This window comes from Cygnus atratus, chromosome 1 (assembly GCF_013377495.2).
Source record: "Cygnus atratus isolate AKBS03 ecotype Queensland, Australia chromosome 1, CAtr_DNAZoo_HiC_assembly, whole genome shotgun sequence".
Lineage (NCBI taxonomy): Eukaryota > Metazoa > Chordata > Aves > Anseriformes > Anatidae > Cygnus > Cygnus atratus.
Window position 1 is genome coordinate 41,043,848 of NC_066362.1, and position 19,393 is coordinate 41,063,240.

Genomic DNA, 19,393 nt, shown 5'->3' on the forward strand with positions numbered 1-19,393 from the left:
CAATTTCACAAGACACACTTTCAGCTGCCACCTACTCCTAGAAACATTGCAGCCTCCCTCCTTACTTTCCAGAAAAGACATAACTGGGCTTTTTGTGGCCCTGGACATCCCAGGAGTGGGCAGTGCAGGGGAGCGCACTGAGCAGTACCGGTCCCACAGCCTGGGGACAGGGGAAGTTGCTACCAGAGGGGCTCTGTTCTCTCCTGGCCCAAATGGTGAGGAGCAAGCTCACAGGCAGGAGACAAGAGCAGAAGTAGGAGTCTTCCACTTTTTTTTAATCACCTTGCAGCATCCTGTGATCAGTAAACATGATTAAATATTTGGAGGGGTAATTAAATTTTTGTTCATGTTGTTGCTTGCCTGATTTTTTATTTTATTTATTTTGCCAAGGCACAAATCTAACCAGCAGTAATCACTGTCTGTGGGAATTTTGATTTTGTGTCTGTGTGTGTTGAAAAAACAAACAAACACAAATAGTTCACTCTCAGCTGTAATATTTCAGTTGAAAACACTGTCAGTGGATGTTCCAGCTGTTATAATTTCATTATTGCATGGGTCAATCACTTATTCCAGACTATATCTCCTGGTTATGTGATCAAGAATTCCTGTTTAAATATATATAGTCAAATTAAGCAAACTGATTATGAGAGCATGATGTAGCCCCAGAACAATAATAACTTAAATGACTAAAAAAACTGACATTTTTCTGGAGGCGCCTAAAGCCAAATCATATTATATGTAGGTCAAATGTAGAGGATTTTTTTATTTTTTTTTCCCTGATGTGTGGACAAGACAAAAGTGCTGATGAAAATGCCAACAAACCTGCTGGGATCATGGTGTTAGCTTGTCCTGCCAGAAGCAGAAACATTTCTATACTTCCAGTACTTTATTTCTAGGAAACAACTGTACCTCAGGTCATTGCTATATCAGATTGTACTTTACATCATGTCCATATGAGGTGCATTTTTTTCCTTTGAATACTTCAAGAAAACATTATGAGGAGCCTGCAAATTGATTCTATGAGCTGTGGCCAGGGTGCAGCCTTACTTAAAGATCATGAGCACTAACTTTCCTTGGCAATAACTATTAAAATTTGTAAACCAGCATTTTAAAGAGCTTGAGTTGAATGGTAATGACTCTAAATTGTTTTTTAAAGATGGTGACAACAATACTTTAGGTATTTTTCTCCAAGCTCATACATTCTCTGTCTTTGATACAGTAATCATAATAAATACCACCAGACCTGCAGAGACTGGGTCTCAGAGAGCTTGTCCACTTTCCCTAAGTGTTTCAGCTGTGCTAATAAAGGAAATGGCATCTCCCTGCAATCCCCACCTTCCTTGGATCCATACCTTGTGATATCACCATACTGAGATAATAAGCACTAACAACAGAAGCCAAATTCAGAGCTTACCGTACAAGGAAAACAGCTTGTGAAATGGTAAGTGGTGTCAATACTACATGCATGGAAAAAATGTTTTCAATTCTTTACAGCTTTGAAACTGCAAGCTTTCTGGCTATTTTTGAATATTCTGATGAACATGGGAAAGGCAGACAAGTGCTATTCTGTGTCACTGTGTTAGCCACAGTGAGGCCCTGGTCCCTGGTGCCTGCTTCTGGTGGACGTGCGCAGGCGGGGGGTACTCACCTCCAGCTGCCCCACTTCTGCTTTGGAAGACCTTGCGAGACAAAAAGAGAGCTAACAAGAGTATGCTTTACCAGGGGCAACTGAAATGATTAAATAGCCGCCCGCTGGCCTTGTTTCCCAGAATACAAAGGGAAGATTGACAGCCCATGCTGGCATTCAAACCTCATGTCATTTCTGAAAGTTGCCAGTGTATTCCTGCCAAGAACACCTTGCTCCATCAAATTCAGCACACTGAAGGTAAAAACAGGTCACATGCTGGGGATTAAATGTGGTCTGTTACTTCGAGACACTAACTAATTTATGTTTGGGGACTGAGAGGCTTGTTAATTTTAAGTAGTTATTGCCAAGTTTTGCTGTCTGGGCAGGGGGAGGTGGGAAGTCCTGAGCAGGAGCTTCTCCTGGTGGCAGTGGTGTTGTGCCTCTGGCAGCTAAGCTGGGTTGCCTGCTGACTTTTCCTGGAGCAGATCTTCACATGCTGGCAAGACAGCTTCCTGAGCCACCTTTCTTTTCCCACACATGTATGTATATATTTCCATTGCTTGCTATTTCTTCTCTTTTTCTCCTTCTTTGTTCCTTGCTAAGAATAAATCCATATGCTGCTTGAAGCTAAATATCAACTGATTTGATGAAGACAGTTTATATATGTATCTTCTCATGACTTATTTTAATACCACAGGAACAATTGTGGGAGACTTGGGTAGACAAGCAATGTTTTGCACCTGCAGCCCCATGCACGTGACTGCTTTAATGGCAGATGCAATGACAGCTTTTGTTTGGCTACGGATGGAAAGTGGATTGCCTTCTAGGAGACACAGCTACTTTACTCAAACTTGCCACACCAAATTGTCTGGAGGGTTACTTCACAGGATCACACACACACACACTCACACACACACACTCACTCACACACACACACACACTCATACACACTCTCTCTCTCTCTCTCTCTCACACACACACAGGGAGAAAATATGATAAAAAGTGCCCAAGGGTTGAGATAAGGACAGGGAGACCACTCAACAATTACTGTGATGGGCAAAACAGACTCAGCGTAGGGAGGTTAGAGAAATGTATTTATTACCTACTACTAACAAGCTAGAGAAGCGAGAAACAAAACAAACTATAAACATCTTCCCCCCATCCACCCTCTTCCACCTCCTCTCCCCGTGCAGGGGAAGGGTTGCAATAAGGACAGGAAAATTTCTCACCTATTACCATTACGGGCAAAGCAGACTCGAAGAGAGATTAATGTAATTTATTGCCTGTCAATAACAGACTAGTACACTGAGAAGCTGAAAGCAAACTAAAAATCCGCCCCCCCCTCCCCCCCCCCGCCTTTTAACCTCCTCCCCCTGAGTAGCGCAGGGGAACAGGCAATGGGGGCTGCAGCCAGGCTCTAACGCTTTTCCTCCACCGCTCCTTCACGGTCACTCCCTGCCCCAGCTCCACGAGGGGTCCCTCCCACGGGATGCTGTCCTTCCCAAACTGAGCCTGTGGGGGCTGCCCACAGGCAGCAGCTCTTCAAGAACTGCTCCCACATGGCTCCGTACCACGGGGTCCATCCATCCCCCAGGAGCAAACTGCTCCAGCATGGGTCCCCCACGGGTGGGCGGCAGCTCCCCCCAGACCCCTGCTCCTACATGGGCTCCTCTCCACGGGCTGCAGCTCCGGCCCGGGGCCTGCTCCTGCGGGGGCTCTCCATGGGCCGCAGCCTCCTCCAGGCCACATCCACCTGCTCCACCGGGGGCTCCTCCACGGGCTGCAGCGTGGAGATCTGCTCCGTGTGGGACCCATGGGCTGCAGGGGGACAGCCTGCTCCACCAGGGGCCTCTCCACAGGCCGCAGGGGAACTGCTGCTGCGTGCCTGGAGCACCTCCTGCCCTCCTGCTGCACTGACCTTGGGGCCTGCAGGGCTGCTTCTCACTCCTCTCTCCCCAAGGCTGTTGTGCAGCAGGTTTTTCCCTTTCTTAAATATACCCTCACACAGGCCCAACCAACATTGCTCACTGGTTCAGCTCTGGCCAGCGGCAGGTTCCTTTTGGAGCCTCTTGAGCTGGCTTGATCTGACATGGGACAACTGCTGGGCTCTGCTTACAGAGGCCGACCCTGAGCCCCCCTGCTACCAAACCCTTGGACGTAAACCCCATATGCTAGTACAGTACCCATATGTACTTGTTAGAAGCCAGAATTTCTTCTTCTAATCAGCTGCATCCACCAGGACCTGAGGTGAAAGATGTTTGTTTCTGCAGGAGGAATGCAGGAACCCAACTCCTTTCCTGCCATCCAGGGGCTTCTCCATTTACTTTTAAAATAGCTGTTTGCAGCTTTAGGGTTACAGAGTGTTTCCATTTACAAGCCTCTTTCTGTTCCCCAGCTTGATGATGGCTAATTTAACCCACTGCCCATGGAGAAAGAGAAAGCATGTACTCAGCTCTGTTGCAGATTTCCATCTTGCGCACATGGAGTCAAAGAAGAGAAAACATTTCTCTGAGGCTCCTCCATGTGAAGCTATGCCATTTATCATCACTGCTTTCTCATCTCCTAAGATCCTCCCTCATTCCACCTGTCAACACATCCAGTCTCTCTCATAGGCAAATCATCCCCCAGTCCTTTGGTGGTCTCACAGAGCTCAGAGTGAAATTGCATTTGTTACTCAAGAGTACACTAGAGTTTTACAAACCTACTTACCCTGAGAAGCCATAAATGAATTTATACAGACTTTAATACAGATAGCCAGTCACTTCTCTGTGGATCAGGTATGGAGAGAACTGAGGGGTCCCTCAACTTAGATTTCTTAGGATATTTTTGAAGGTAGTCACTCCAGAGAACTATTTCATCTTCCTACCTTGAAGAAAACTCTGGTACATCTTGCTCTGCTTTTCATATCCTCGTGAACCTCCTATTGACATCAGGATATAACAGCCTACAGAGACACTGATTAAGTGTTTAGAAAAATGAAAACCATAAGTCTAGACAGCAAACTCTTGGATCTGGAAATCAAATGCTTGCATGGATGACTCATTCTTATTTTCCTGAAAGAAAACTGTATGCTTCCCTTTAACTAAGTTTTATGAGTAGAACCCTTCTGACTGTGTGTTCAGCACAGACTATTTGAGAGATCTTGAAATGTGTCATGTATTGGCAATGTATCCTGAGCAATAAAATATGCACAAATTCAAAGCCACCATCCTCTATTTCTGGCCAAATCTCTCAGAAATCAATGAAAAACCTTGACAAGGCAAGTAAAATGAGACACAGTGTGTCCTGAAGATAGAAATACCATTTTTCTTTGACCCTCTGTGTCTCCTTGGCTTAGCTTAAGATCAGCCAGTGAGATATTTAGGCTGCACACAACTTTTGATAGGTTTCGGGTAGAGGTATAGAAGGGCTCACACCTCATGTCAACAAACAAAACATTAATTGTATTTATGAAAGGACCTCTAAGTAATATTTCAGATACACAAGCCTTTTTATTTTTATTTTTATTATTTTATTTTTTTCTGCAATCATACTAACCTGGTTTTGATGTGTTAGAGTATTTGGACAGCCAGAGGAATATTTCATTGTGTCCTTTTTCAAGAACCATAAATTACGTAGCACGTCTGCCAAGTATAAGATGCAAGTACTGTGAATTTATTGTCCATTTTCAGGCTCTGGCACAGATCTGTCATGTGAATATGGGTAAGCCCCTTCGCTTTTTGCCTCTCTTCAACTCCTATACAACCCACTTGGATAGCAAACTTTGCAAGGCAGTGTTTCCTCCTGACAATGTGTCTACTTCAGATCTGCCCAATAGTTGGAGTAACATAAATTATGTAAACAAATAACACGTCACAGTAATACACTTAATGGTTATCTCATCCCACTCCAAACAATTTCATAGTGTGGCCTGCAGATATTGTTTTTGTATTTTTTACATTTACTAAAAGTCCCTCCCAACTGAAAATGAAGAACAGGTTCAAGACCACGTAATGAAAGTGAGTAGGTACAAGTCGGTGGGGCCTGATGACATGCATAACAGGTTCCTGAGGGAACTGGCTGATGTAGTCGCCAAGCCCCTCTCCATCATATTTGAAAAGTCATGTCAGTCAGGTGAAGTCTCTGGTGACTGGAAAAAGGGAAACATCACTCCCATTTTTAAAAAGGGTAGAAAAGAGGACCCAGGGAACTAAGACTGGTTAGCCCTACCTCTGTTCCTGGCAAGATCATGGAACAGATCCTTCTGGAAGCAATGTCAAGGAACATGCAGGACAAGGAGGTGAGCCAAGACAGCCACCATGGATTCACCAAGGGGAAACAGTGCCTGACCTATCTGGTGGCCTTCTGTGATGGAGTGACTGTATCAGTCAACCAGGGAAGACTGATCAGTGTCTCCTTTGACATGATCCTACATGACTTCCTGATCTCCAAATTGGAGAGAGATGGATTTGAAGGGTGGACCATTCATTGGATAAGGAACTTTCTTGAAAGCTCTACCCAAAGAGCTTTCAGTGGTTCAATGGATCTATGTCCAGGTGGAGGCTGATGACGAGTGGTGTCCCTCAGGGGTCTGTCCTGGGACTGGTACTGTTTAATATCTTTATCAATGACATAGATGATGGGATAGACTGCACCCTCAGCAAGTTAACTGATGACACCAGAGTGGTGCAATTGATGCAACAGAAGGAAGGAAAGCCATCCAAAGGGACCTAGACAAGCTTGAGAAGTGGGTCAATGCAAACCCGGGGAGGTTCAACAAGTCTAAGTGCAAGGTGCTGAACCTGGGTCAGGGCAATCCCAGACACGAGTACAGACTGGGAGAAGAAATCTTTGAGAGCAGACCTGTAGAGAGGGACTTTGGGGTTCTGGTGGACAGAAAGCTCCACATGAGCCTGCAGTGTGAGCTTGCAGCCCAGAAGGCCAACAGAGGAGTGGGCAGCAGGTCAAGGGAGGGGATTTTGCCCCTCTTCTCTGTCCTCGTGAAGCCCCACTTGGAGTGCTGTAGGTTTGGGGCCACAAGCACAGGAAGGATGTGGGTCTGTTAGAGCAGGTCCAGAGGAGCGTAACAGATGATCAGAGGCCTGAAGCAGCTCTCCTACGAAGAAAGACTGAGAGAGCTGTGGATGTTCAGCCTGAAGAAGAGAAGACTGGTGAGACCTCATTGCAGCCTTTCAATACATACAGGGGGGTAATAAAAAAGATGGCAAACAACTTTTTACTTGGTCAGATAGTGATAGGACAAGGGAAACGTTTTTAAACTAGAAGAGGGGAGATTTAGATTAGACATTAGGAGAAAATTCTTGACTCAGAGGGTGGTAAGGCACTGAAACAGGTTATCCAGAGAAGTTGTGGATGCCCCATCCCTGGAAGTGCTCAAGATCAGGATGGATGAGGCCCTGGAGAACCTTATCTAATGGGTGGCATCCCTGCCTATGGCAGGGGGGTTTGAGCTAGATGTTCTTTAAGGTCCTTTCCAACCCAAGATGTTCTACGATTCTATGATTCTGTGATTCTACGATTTCTATGATTCTATGATTTTTCATTGGTGAGAGAAAGGGGGGGCGGGGGGGGAGAGGAATTTTACCTCCACCATTGCAGAAAGTTACTTTCTTGCTATAGATTTCCACCCTTTCTTGCCCACACTTCTCATATCTGCTGTTCTGGAAGGCATCTGCCTCTCGTTTCTTGCCTCTCTCACAATCAGTCCCAGCATGGTGCTACTGCAGGCTTCTTGGTTGTCAATCAAATTATATTTTTTTTCTTCTATGGATGGCATGGATAATAGATAGTCTTTGCCTCCTGGCATTGATGCTTCTTCCATTATGTTGGTAAGATAATGTACAGTCTCTCTTAAGGCACAAATTGCAACTGGTAACATATCCATAGGTAAAGCCTTAACCAATATAACCTGTAGTAAAGAAGCCTTTGATTACCAGAACAATTGTCATGATTAAGTCTATACTGAATAAAGAAGGAGGACAACATGCAGAACATTATGTTAGTTATCAGCTTATGATTATCTTTGTTTTTGGGTAAAATACTGGTTTATATTGTGCTGGTCAGTGCTCACGAAGCTCAAATTTTGGCAGCAAACCCATAGGAAGTCACATCATCATGGCAGCAATCAGGCTTAGTTCTATTTGGATTGTCCAAAATGTTCTCATTAATTGAAGACAGGAATGTACGAATGTTGCTATGATAGGTAAAGGAGCATCCAAAACCAACAAGCTGTCCAAAAACTTGAGGCTGAGACTTATTTTAACAATCTTAAGATTTATGCATTTGAAAGAGGAGGAAGATTCTTAAACTTGCTTTCCTCATCCCAGAACTGACTGCTCTGTTTTGTCTGGATTCACCCTAATGTGATTATTTTTCATCTTGATACTGCTTTCAGGAGAAGGCTGGAAAGGCAGCACTGTTCTCCATGGAGTGCAGAGGAGATGGAGACCAAAGGCCACTATAAGCTTCAGGCTCTCTCACATGGTTTGTCTAATACTCTTACACCCCAGATTGGACGTGGGACTTCAAATGTTGCTCTGCACCTGAAAATAGAAAAGTTTGGGAACAGCTGTTGTAGAAGAGGGATAACAACATGGTGCCAGCAGTTTTCAGGTAATGGTCAGTCTAACAGAGCTGAGCTGCAGGTCCTGCCCACCTGCACCACCGTCTTTCAGTCATGCAGGTAGCTGCATGCTCCTCCTGCTCTGTTCAATATTTTGAGACAAAACAGGTCTTTCTGCTGCTGTTGCCACTGTTTGAAGGGGCAAATTTGAGGTTTGGAAGTATGCCTGTAGGAAGCTACTAAAGCAATTTTGGTGTCTTCACCTCTACACTCATTGGGCAGACGAGTATACCTCTAAGGTATGTGAGCAGGGACCTGGAGGTGGAAGAGCTGCCCCAGAACAACCTTTTACATTTAGTCTCAGAGGAAGAACTTGAGACACTTCAGGGCATTTCTACTTAATTCCACTTTTGTGTGTGTGTGTGTATGTGTGTGTGTGTATAATGCTTTTAATTAACACTACCAAGTGGGTATTTTTCCTGCTCAGCAGACAGGAAAAGAGCCAATGTTATGTCTGTACTATACTCTAGACAGAGGGGCACCCAAACTATAACCTTTAAAAGGCATCTGAGGAAAGGTTCCTAGTTATCTCACAACAAGTGAAAAATGTTCTTGGTCATAACTCCAATATATTCTTTGTTATAACCAGATTTGGTCCTACACTGTTATTGGTCTTATTCTCCCTTCTTTGACTGATATAAGACAGGCAGTGAGAAAGTGGCAATTGCTCTTTCTTTGGTTTGATGTTGAAGTCTTCCCCAGAATTCACAGATTATTACAATTTGTATCTTCTTTTTATTAATCCAACAGGTTGAGTCTCTGGCTGAAACTGAAAAGCCATGTTCCTGCTTTGCATTACTGCTGCATCCTCAGCTTTAAGAGGATTCATTCCCTTTCATATTTAGATCCGGTATTGCATTTTCTTCTTTATTCATCCTTAAAAGACCAGAAGGCCTCCCCAGGCCCCCCCCCCCTTTTTTTTTTTAATTTACTTAGAATAAGCACATTAATTAAACGGTTGCATTTGGTTGGTTGAAGGTTATGCATGCTACTTATTTAGCTGGAGGTTTATCTGGCTGTCAGAATAACTCACTGGAGACATCACAATTTGATAACAATACTGGTCAACCAATGTGACCTACAACAGGACCACCTGTGGTGGACCTTATGAGCCAGACTGTAGCTCTTATCCTTGCCTTTTCTGACATGATTTTATATGCTACTGCACCTCAGGCACACAGTATGTAGCTTCTGTCAAGTCTTCAAGAGACCAGAAGTGTGATTCAGAAAGGGCTGGTAAACATTGAAGATATGACTCAGAGACGTCCATGTTACCTCTTCGTCCAAGATTTCCAGGGCTGTAAGCAAGGGAGAAAAGGAACAACCAGACAATCAATTTATGGAACATTGAAAAGGTCAAGATATTGTAATATGCTGTGTAACACTGAATATATGAGATATTAAAATTCAAATGCTTCATTCCTAGGAAAATAATTGCTGTGGCATAAATACAGAAGCACAGACTTCCACCCTGGTGGCAATTAAATACATGTATCTACTCCAATTACACCCTGTGAGAGAGACTCTTTTGTGATCCTCTTTGGAGGTTGTGTTACGGTATAGTTTTTCAGCTTAAGCACAAGAACTTAACCTGATTACAGTTTGGGATAGAAATCCTTCCTTCCTTCCTTCCTTCCTTCCTTCCTTCCTCCCTCCCTCCCTCCCTCCCTCCCTCCCTCCCTTCCTTCCTTCCTTCCTTCCTTCCTCACAAATGACATGATGAGGAGACATCGATGGTTAGATCAACCTCTGTTAGCACTTTACCTTCAGCAGGTGAAGTGACAACCTCATGACCCTCTGTTAAGATCTTTTTACCTCTTATTTTCTTTCAATATTTTTGGATCCTCAGTTTGCACTTTTCACTTGTTATACAAGGGCAAGGAGTTCGGCCACTGACTATTGGCTTTATTTTGACTAATTCATCTTTTGAATTTGGTATACAGGCCCCTAAAATGTTAGGTAGGAACCATTTTGCTCTAAGAGAGAGACAAGGTTTCTGGTCTGTGTGCTCCTATGTCCCTCACAAGCTTTTGAGAAAAAGCCCTTCATCACAGTCTGTGATCTAAGTCTCTGGTCACTGCCATATATCAGAGTGACTAAGTGGTTTGCATCACTTTTTAAATCAGTACCCAAATCTGGACCCACTTCTGCAGCTGAGGATGCAGCAGGAACACAGGGAGCAGAAAATACTCCTGTGTGTACACATCTCTGAATGTTTGCAGAGAGAACCTGGACATAACTGTAATAAAACAAAGAAGGTGATGTTTGCCATTTGTTTTCAGTTTCTGAAAGAAATAAGTTCTGTCCCAAATTAAAGAAGAAATTACTGCCCTCTTTCATTGTAACTACAAATAAACACAGTTGCAAGAGGCGGGTGAAAAGGAAAGTAGGGTTTGATCCCCAGTAAGCTGACAAAGCTGGAATATCAAGTGCTTAAAAGGATGCAGTGTCACACTGCTAACAAATTATCCACTTTCCTAAATTTAATGCAGAAGCTGTCTTAATGACTGAAGGTATGGCTATCTATACCAAGGGGATTTCCTCCACGTATAGCCTGCTAGAAGTCACTCTTGGAAACCATTTTGCTCTTCACCAGTACCAAAACCTCACTAGCTGCCAAATGAATATTCCTTGGCTTCTTTTGCTACTTAACTACTTCAGTTCCCATCTCATGGTTTGGGCGACAGAAATCTCGTACTGAACGCCCAAGTTCTGGAACAAATCCCATATGATCTTGTTTATACATGTTTCATGAATGCATGATTCATGCTTATTTGCTGTGAGTTACAACCACTGACTGCAGGTCGCTTTGCCTCCATACAGGACAGGGCTTCTGAAATAGAGTCAAGAACTTACAGCTTGGGTGAATGCCAGGAATACCACAAGGCAGATGCTTGCTGGAATTATAAATTATAGGCTACTCCATAATCCTCCTGTAGTTGCAGTCACATTTCTAGAGATGTTAATATCTAAAAAGATGCAGGCTCCATCCTGCAGGTAGGAGCAATAGACCTGTAAGGTGCTCAGAAACTTTTGCTAGAATATAGAAATAAGAACATTAGAAGAGATCTCAGTCATCTGAGAACTTAAGAACTTAAGGATTAATGAAGGAAATAAAACCATATCCATGTCTCCTCAAGATATTTTCTTACATCCATGGCAGGCTTGTGAATCTGACAGAAACGTATTTATGTCTGCTGGGCAGATCCAGTTATAAGAAAAAAATTGCCTATGAAAGCTATTCTGCCAGTAAGAAAGCTATAGAAGCTCATTTCTAATGCATATAAGCTCTTATTTAAGTATCACAAAATCACTTTTCAGGGTACTTTTGCTCTTTGTTACAAGAAGCACATATTTTATAATGCCATCTGATTGCTTTGTTTGGGTTATAATGGTTTTGCAGTGCTATTTAGACCTAAATAATTTGCTTTTCCTCCTGTTTTATGTTTAGGAGACTTTCTGTTCTTGTGGTTTGTTTTGTCTTTTTTTTTCCGTGGGGGGGGTTGTTTGTTTGTTTGTTTTATTATTTATTTATTTATTTTCTATTTGGAAACAAGTAAACTAGAGAGCACTTCCTGTGCCATCTGAGGTTGAAAGTAACAGTATGGAGTCAGGGAGGGCTATTCAGCAGCCAATTTGTATCCCTGCTTGAGTATCCCTTCAACAGAGTGTAAGTGGTTTAAAGCATACAGGGTCTGGGGCTAGCAGAAAACAGCAACAATCAACAAGGTGAATTTTCTAGAAATGCTAAAACTAGAAAAAGAGTTGAGCATGCTGTTGAAGAAGCTGTGAATTTAGATCAGGGGACTGGTGAGCTTTCCCCTTCTTCAGAGTCAGATTGCAGTTCAGTTGCTGATATAAGAGGAACTGGATGTTTCATCCACTTCTTCCTGTGAAAATACTGTTTTTAGGCACTTAAATTGTCCATTTCTGACCAGTCAAGTTGTTTTACAACCATGGTATAAATTTTGTTTGAAAATTCAGCTACATGTGAAAATGAGACTCGAGAAAATAATACAGCATTAAAATGTATTGTCCTTTGAATAACTTCACCTTTAGAACAAGTGTTTGAAAATTAGCAGGAAAGTGGTCTTTCCATCAGAGACATGTCTCTCACCATTCTACAGAAACCTGTCCAGTTTGAACCCCTTTGTAAGCCCCAGCTGCACAGCAGAGTGCCTTCAGTGTTGACAGCTAAAAGTCAGGGCAAGAGTTAGGCTGAGAGTTTTCATCTTCCATGAGGAAACTCACTTCCAAATTTGCTCAAGTTATTGGATTTTGGAAAATCACATTTGCATAGATGCTTCAAGGATGTCTTGAATTTTAGCAGCTCTGCTTTCTGAAGACTCAGTCTCCCCAGAACAACTCCCATCTTGATGGGCTGGCAGCCAGGCCATGCCTTCCCTGCAAGAGAAGAGGACACAGTAATGAGGGGCATAGAAATGAACACTTGTGCCTAAAATGCGTGATATGCACAGTATTAAGACCATATCATGAGCAATTAGGATAAAACGTATAGTTGAGGAAGGTGCTTCATTAACCGAGCATCATCCAACAAGTTCACCAAATCTAATGAGTTCACGTAAGACTATGCCTAGGTATGAGAAGCCACAGTAAGATGGACAGGAAACCTTGTGCCATTTTCTAATTCAGGAGTGCTGGCTTTTGTCTTGTTCTTTTAATATATTTATATGTGTATATGTGTGTATGTGTAACTGCATGTGAAGAGGGGATCAATATACATGATTTGCTTCCAGTGAGTTTTATGACCTTTTGGGGATCTTTCCTTGAGTTTAAGGAAAGAGCTATGGGTCTTGCAGCTGTCTAGGAGAAGAGAGGGTGATAAGACATGCCAATATGACCAAGAGTACACTGGAATTAAGAAATTGTACTAGTATGCTAACAAAAATCATGAGTCTAATGCAACTAGGTTTTTTTTTTGTTTGTTTTCTTTTTTTTTCTTTTTTTTAATCTTTTTTTCCTATGTGAAACACAATTTATTTTTCCTCTTTCCCTTCCACACCACCCATGCAGCAGCCTTGTGCATTTGTCCATACCTGGTATCACAACAAGACTGGAAGTCATTTATCAGGTCAGGTGCCCTGCTGTGAGGAGATGTCCCTGCCACACAGCCCTGCACTAGCAGCCAGCTCCTCCATCAGCCATCTCAAAGCAGGGGTGGTTCTGCCTCAGGGCCAGATGTGTCCTTGGAAATAACATGGTCATACTAGCAGAAGATGACTCTAGTATCACACTGAAGAATGGACAGTACCTTCATTTAGGAAATACAGCCACTAGCCACGGATATTTGTCACAATAGTATTTCAGAGAACTCAGGTAACAAGCCTCAGCCACTCATTTATGGAACAAAACATCTCCTCTGAAAGAGCCAGTGGTGCAGAAAGGAGGAGGCTGTCAAAGCCTGGAAAGTGGACAGTGCTTACCAGACTGCTGCACTTCAATGGAAGAGGGGTAAGGCAATCCAAACGACAAGCGGGTGATCTGAAATGGCTTATCCAGCAACCAGTGCAAACCCTGGTTTTCATTCTCCTGACGGAGTCAGGAATTTTCTGTACCTGGGAAAGATGCCTTCTTTTGTTGTTTGGAGTTCGGGCTTTTTCCTGAGGTGTGTTCAGGGTGTTACATCTCCTGAGCATGCTGTGCCCATGTTTTTATGATGCATGTGGTGTTTCAGCTCAGGCTTTCTCCTCCTGCTGTGCACGTAATCCCCTGGGGATGTGGTCTTGAGCTCCCATTCAGGTGCCTGTGGCTCTGTAGAGGGACAACACAGAGTCTCCCTCAAGGTTCAATAGCTAAATGTCAAAGTCCTAAGCTTTAATAGAGTATCTTTTTTTTTTTTTTCCCCATGTATTGAAGGTTTCTGTTTAGACATACAAATATCTGGTGCCCATGACATCAGATTACAGCACTTCCCTTCCAGATTGAAGAAAGGGTTTTGCATTTTATTTGACCCCACAAAATACAGAGTCTGCAGCATGGCTCAGTTATCATTTTGAGAGAAATATTAATGTTAGAACTTTTAAATACCGCTGTAACAATAAACTTTTGCTTTTAATACAACATACTTCTTGGATGAAGTACTCTTTTGCTACCACTTGACTCCAGAGTCTTATAAACAGTTTTTTTGCCTGAGATGGGGATTTAGCATACAAAAGGTGCTAATGCGTTGGGCTCACAATGCTGTATAAATCTTTATGGTTGGTAGGAGACTCCTTTAGTCTTTGTGACAAGGTCACGTCACATACAGTGATGTAATTTTGAAAGGACTGAAAGTACCCAGTCCTCAGGGATAATATATTAGTTTGTTTTTGTGAGGTTTTAATTGTTTTGTCATTCCACTTACATGAGCGCATGGTAGCTAAGATAATTGATCTTATTCAAACACACAAGCCAAGATGCTGCAATTTCAAACTAGTGTGTATTACTGCAGTTATCTTAAATATCATCAAAATAAATTTATTTTTAATTTCATGTAAGTGACACCAACATGCTTCTTTTTATCTCATATAGAGAAAAACCAAAATGTAACTAATATAGTTTTTTTTTTTTTAATTTCCAAAATTTTGCAAATTAATTCATAGACAGCTTGAGGATACTTAAAACTACTTTTATACATTGTTAAATAAGAAACCATGGAGTTTTACATATGAAAGGTATAACCATGCAGTTTATTCTAAAGCTGAGTATCACTTTTTTTATTTTTTTCACTATCCTTTGTTAGTCATATTGCAATAAAAGGAAAAATAAAGAATTAATGAATATTTTCTCTACAAAACTGCAAAAATCATTGTAGAAAATTCTTGCTAATAAATAAATTGCCTCCAGATACTTTCTTTGATGTGGAATATGTCTTCTGGAGGACTAGAGGCCTGGTTACTGTTGCACTGTCAGCCACAGGCTCCTAAAACTGCTTGAGGCGTAAGGTGGAGTGGTGGAGTCTAAGAAACAGTGAAATACGCTATCCAGGAGAAAAGTGCATTTGCAAAAACTTTTTTGAAAAGCCAGCCATCACAGACCAGTTGTGGGTGAAAAGGGGGTGGGAGAGTTATGGGCACTGCTGCCGGTTTTGCTGCAGGGGGCAGAGTATGGCATTAAGAGCGTAGACCACTTGAGCTGTTCTCTGGACTGGGATAATGGTGATACCCCACACCGCAGTGCAAAACCTTCTGCTAACAAAACTATGGTTCTGGCAATGCGAGCTGCATCTACATTGGAAACCTCGGCTGGCACATCTCTACCCCATAAAAAATGCACCTCTCACCCAACTGACCTTTTGGGTGGAGGTCTTGCAGCAGAGATGCTGCCTGGATAACTCACCGCCCTGTGCCTTCTACGCACGGACAGAAATAACCTCCTAGATATGCAGTCCATGGGCAGGGTGACACCAAAAGGTGTCTGTCACCTGGTATCTTCCCTCACAGAACTACCTCTGCATTACTCAAACTGGGAGACAGTCAGCCTCCCTCTTGTCATGCACTTTAAGGAAAGATGGCCTTGAATGTCCCCTTATATTTTGTAGTGTTTTGCAAACTATGATCAAATCGTTTTGTGTTTTACTCTGTGCAAGTTATGGCAGGATTTGGAAAACTGGTCTCTTGGACAGTGTGATTGTCCATTCCTGCCTTTTGTTTAGCCCTTTTAACAGCCTTTGTTATTTCTTAACACTAAGCTCTTGGTAGACTGCTAGCAGCTGGATTTTTTACGCCTCTTGTTTTCTTAAATAGAAATGGCTAGCTGAAATGCCAGGAATTATTTGGAATGGGGAAATACCACACAGCTCAGTGGGAGAGTTTTTTGTTTGTTTGTTTCTTTTTTTTTAAATTTTATTTTTTTCCTCCTGCATCCAAACGCGGCTCCATTGGCTGATTCCCCCACCTCCAGCCCCGCTAACAATTTAGGCTCTGCTGGAAAGTACGGTTTCAGCCGCAGCTACGCCGAGCAGCGGTGCTGAATATCTGTGCAAAAATAAAGAGCTGTGAGGCCTAACCGGCTGATAGTCTGTAAAAGGAAGCTTTTTCAAAGACCAACAGGTATCATGGGGGCCGCTAACTGCAAATCATCTTCCCTAAACCTACCGCTTGCAACGTGTTCTCCTTCCTCTAGCTCGTACAGGAAAATAGGAGAGAGAAAAAATCCCAGTTTTTATTCTGGAGGAGGAATCCTCTTCTGTCCCTCCTTAACTTGCTTGCCATTCTCCTGCAATAGAGCAGGGCTCCTTCTCTTTAAGGAAACCACCTGATGATTTTTTTCTCATTTCCCCTTCTTGGGAGCTGGAGCACATAGGGTGTTGCCTGCGACGACAGAGCAATGAGGGGCCTGCACTGCGCTCTGCCAGCCGGCTGGTTCTCCAAGCTGAAATAACTTGGAAGTTGCGTCCCCCATCAGCACAAACTTGTGGAGGTTGGGGGAAATGTATGCTTTTGGGGGCTGAGCCAGACCCAGTGGTGGACCCGGCACCGCAGGAGCGGGGAGAGGTACGTGACACACCAGTGGGACGGAGCTGGCCGGTGCGTGAGGGGTAAGGGTGGAGACTGAAGAAGCAGCGAGAGCTGCCAGGCTCCATCCATCGACCCGCTCCAAAGTCCACCTGTACCTGTGAGCGGCAGCTTTTGGCACAGCTCCGTACTTACCTGGGCTGCCAGCCTTGAGGACGAAGAGGACTTCTTCAGGTCAGGCCCACTTGCTGGGACTGGTGAGGCTGAGGAGCGTTTCGCACTGTGAGTAAGGAGAAAAGGGAGGATGGCATGTTTCAGAACTCTTGGATTTTAATTTTTTTTTTTGAGTCTTTTAATTGCCATTAAAAATGTGTAGGGACAGGAAGTTTTTATCCCTGCCGATTATATATTCTTCCTCCCCATTTCTATGTCCCGACCGCTTACAGCACCAGCTCCCTGAGGCAGGGGCTGCCTCTCCTTATCCCCACCCGTGCAGCCGAGCCCTACCCAGGCCTTCGGATCCTGCGGTTCCTCACACACACACCATTCCCAACACCCAGAGCAGCGCACCCCAGCCACTCTCCCCGTCCCGTGCCACCCCCCCAAGGCAAACTTTGGCCGGCCCGGCACACCGGGGCGGCGGCGGGCGGCGGGGGCAGCGGCGCACGGCCCCTTTAAATTCCAGCTGTGCGGCGGGGGGGGGGGGGCAGCACCGCTGGCGGCGCGGCGCGGGGCTGGGGCCGGGGCCGGCTGCCGGTGCGCGGCGGCGGGGGCGCGGAGGGGCGCGGAGCCTTGCGGAGCCCTGCGGAGCCCCGGGGAGCCCCACGGAGCCCCTCGGAGCCCCTCGGAGCCCAGCGGAGCCCGGGGGGAGGCGGCGGCTGCTGCCGGCGCCGCGGTCCCTCGCGGAGGCGGCGAGGATGCGGGTGGCTTCTGCCTTCTTTTTTTGCCTCCTCGAGATGATTTCCATAGTAACCTGATCGAGCGGTGCAATTTCGGAAACTGGGGTGGCTTTATTATTATTTTTCCGCTTTTTTTTTTTTTTTTTTTATTCTTCTCTCTCCCCCGTCACGTTTTTCTCCGCTTCTTCCTTCACCCCCCCCCCACCCCGCGCCCCCCTCCGAGGAGTGACAGCCGGCAGGTAAGGTGCCCCTGCCCCACGGGGGCATTTCTGCGCCGCCAACTTCCCCGGGCGGCAGCGGCGAGCAGCGCGGTCCTGCCCGGGGGGCTGCAGCCCGGGGCCGGGGCCGGATCCCCGCCGGGGGGCGGCACGTCGGGGCGGGGTGCAGCGGGGCCGGGGAGCCCCCTCCCGGGGTTACCCCCGGGGGAGAGCGCCGAGCTCCTCTTACCCTCTTTGTTTGCTTGTTCCCGGAGAGGGTTTTATCCTTCCCTTTGTTTCTCCCTCCTTTTCTTCCCCCCCCACCCCCCCCATCCCTCCCCTGCCTGGTTTGTTTCCTTGCTCGTCTTTCCTTCCTCCTCCCTTTTGTGCGGGTGACAAATCGCACGCACTTTACCTTCAAACCTGCGGCGAGCGAGGACGCAGCCGCCCGGCTGCCCGCTCCCGGTGCGGCCGGCACCCGCCGCATCTCCGCTCCTCGCCTCCCCCCGGCCCCAGGGGGGGCTCCCGGGGCACCTCGGGGCGCCCAGGGGCCGGCCCTCGTCGAGGGCCAGCGGCCCACAGCAGCCCCCGGGGGGATGCACATCGCGGAAACCTGTGGGCAGGTCAGTCTAGAAGCTTCTCCCCCCCGAAACCCGCTCCTTGCCCACCCGCCTGGGCCCGTCCAGAGAAGTTGAGGATGAGGGATGTGTTGTCTTGCCGCTGCCTTGGCCTTGGGTTGGCAACGGCACCGATGGTCCCATGGGTGCTGGGCTGCCACCCGGCTGCCCCGCGGTCCCAGCCCCGCTCCTCTCTGCCTCCTCTTGCCTCCAGACCCCAGCATTGCCCCCACCCGGGTGGGCTGCACAGGGCAGGCCCCACGGGTCTGGCTTTGGTGGTTGGGGGCTTCTCCAGATTTCCATCATACCCAGTCGGTAGCACCGTCGCTATTGCCAGGTGGTGGCTGTGCACCATCAGGTCTCTGCTGAAACTTACTTAGGGAAGGCTCGCTGCCTTCCCTGCCCCTCTGGGTTTCATCCCTAGATGGGCTTCCAGACCGTGACTCAGTTGGGGATGGGGAGGGGGAGTTTGTCATTTTTATATCGGTTTTTACTGAGCACAATGAATAGATGAGTCTGGTCATGGCTTTTTGTTTCTGTCATAAGTGATCAATAATCATCTGGTGGTAAGATGATCTTATTACAGAAAAAGCCAAAGTGCACACTGAAAACAGCTGAAATACAAGGTCAATAACTCATGTGTTATCAACGTTAAGCCTACTTTGCATATTAGAAGATGACGTATTCCTTTCAAAGTAAAGGCAACTTCGAGCTTTTGATGAGCATTATTTCTGATGTAAATAATGAGTGTTCGGTTAGGGCAGGAAACCATCCTTGTTTTGCAGAAGGTTGCCCACCCTAAAACACCCCCGGACCTTTTACAGTCTTCGTTTAGACAAGGTGGAGGAGGACTGCAGTGCTCTTAGGTGGGAATAGTTTTTGTAGCTGCTGGTACAGAGCTTGGTTTGTTCCTCGTGCCCAGCAACTGCTACAGGCTTTCCAGACACAAAAGAAAGGCGTAGTCTGTGGCCTGAA

The 19,393-nt window shown here is 45.4% G+C and overlaps 1 long non-coding RNA gene across 1 annotated transcript; it reads right to left on the reverse strand.

Moving 5' to 3' along the window:
* Positions 1 to 9,292: 9,292 nt before the first annotated feature.
* Positions 9,293 to 16,968, reverse strand: LOC118246685 (uncharacterized). Its single transcript, XR_004778201.2, has 4 exons — positions 16,901 to 16,968; positions 13,307 to 14,021; positions 12,501 to 12,653; positions 9,293 to 9,547 (listed from the first exon to the last, which is right to left on the reverse strand). It is a non-coding gene; the product is annotated as an uncharacterized LOC118246685 (long non-coding RNA).
* Positions 16,969 to 19,393: the final 2,425 nt, after the last annotated feature.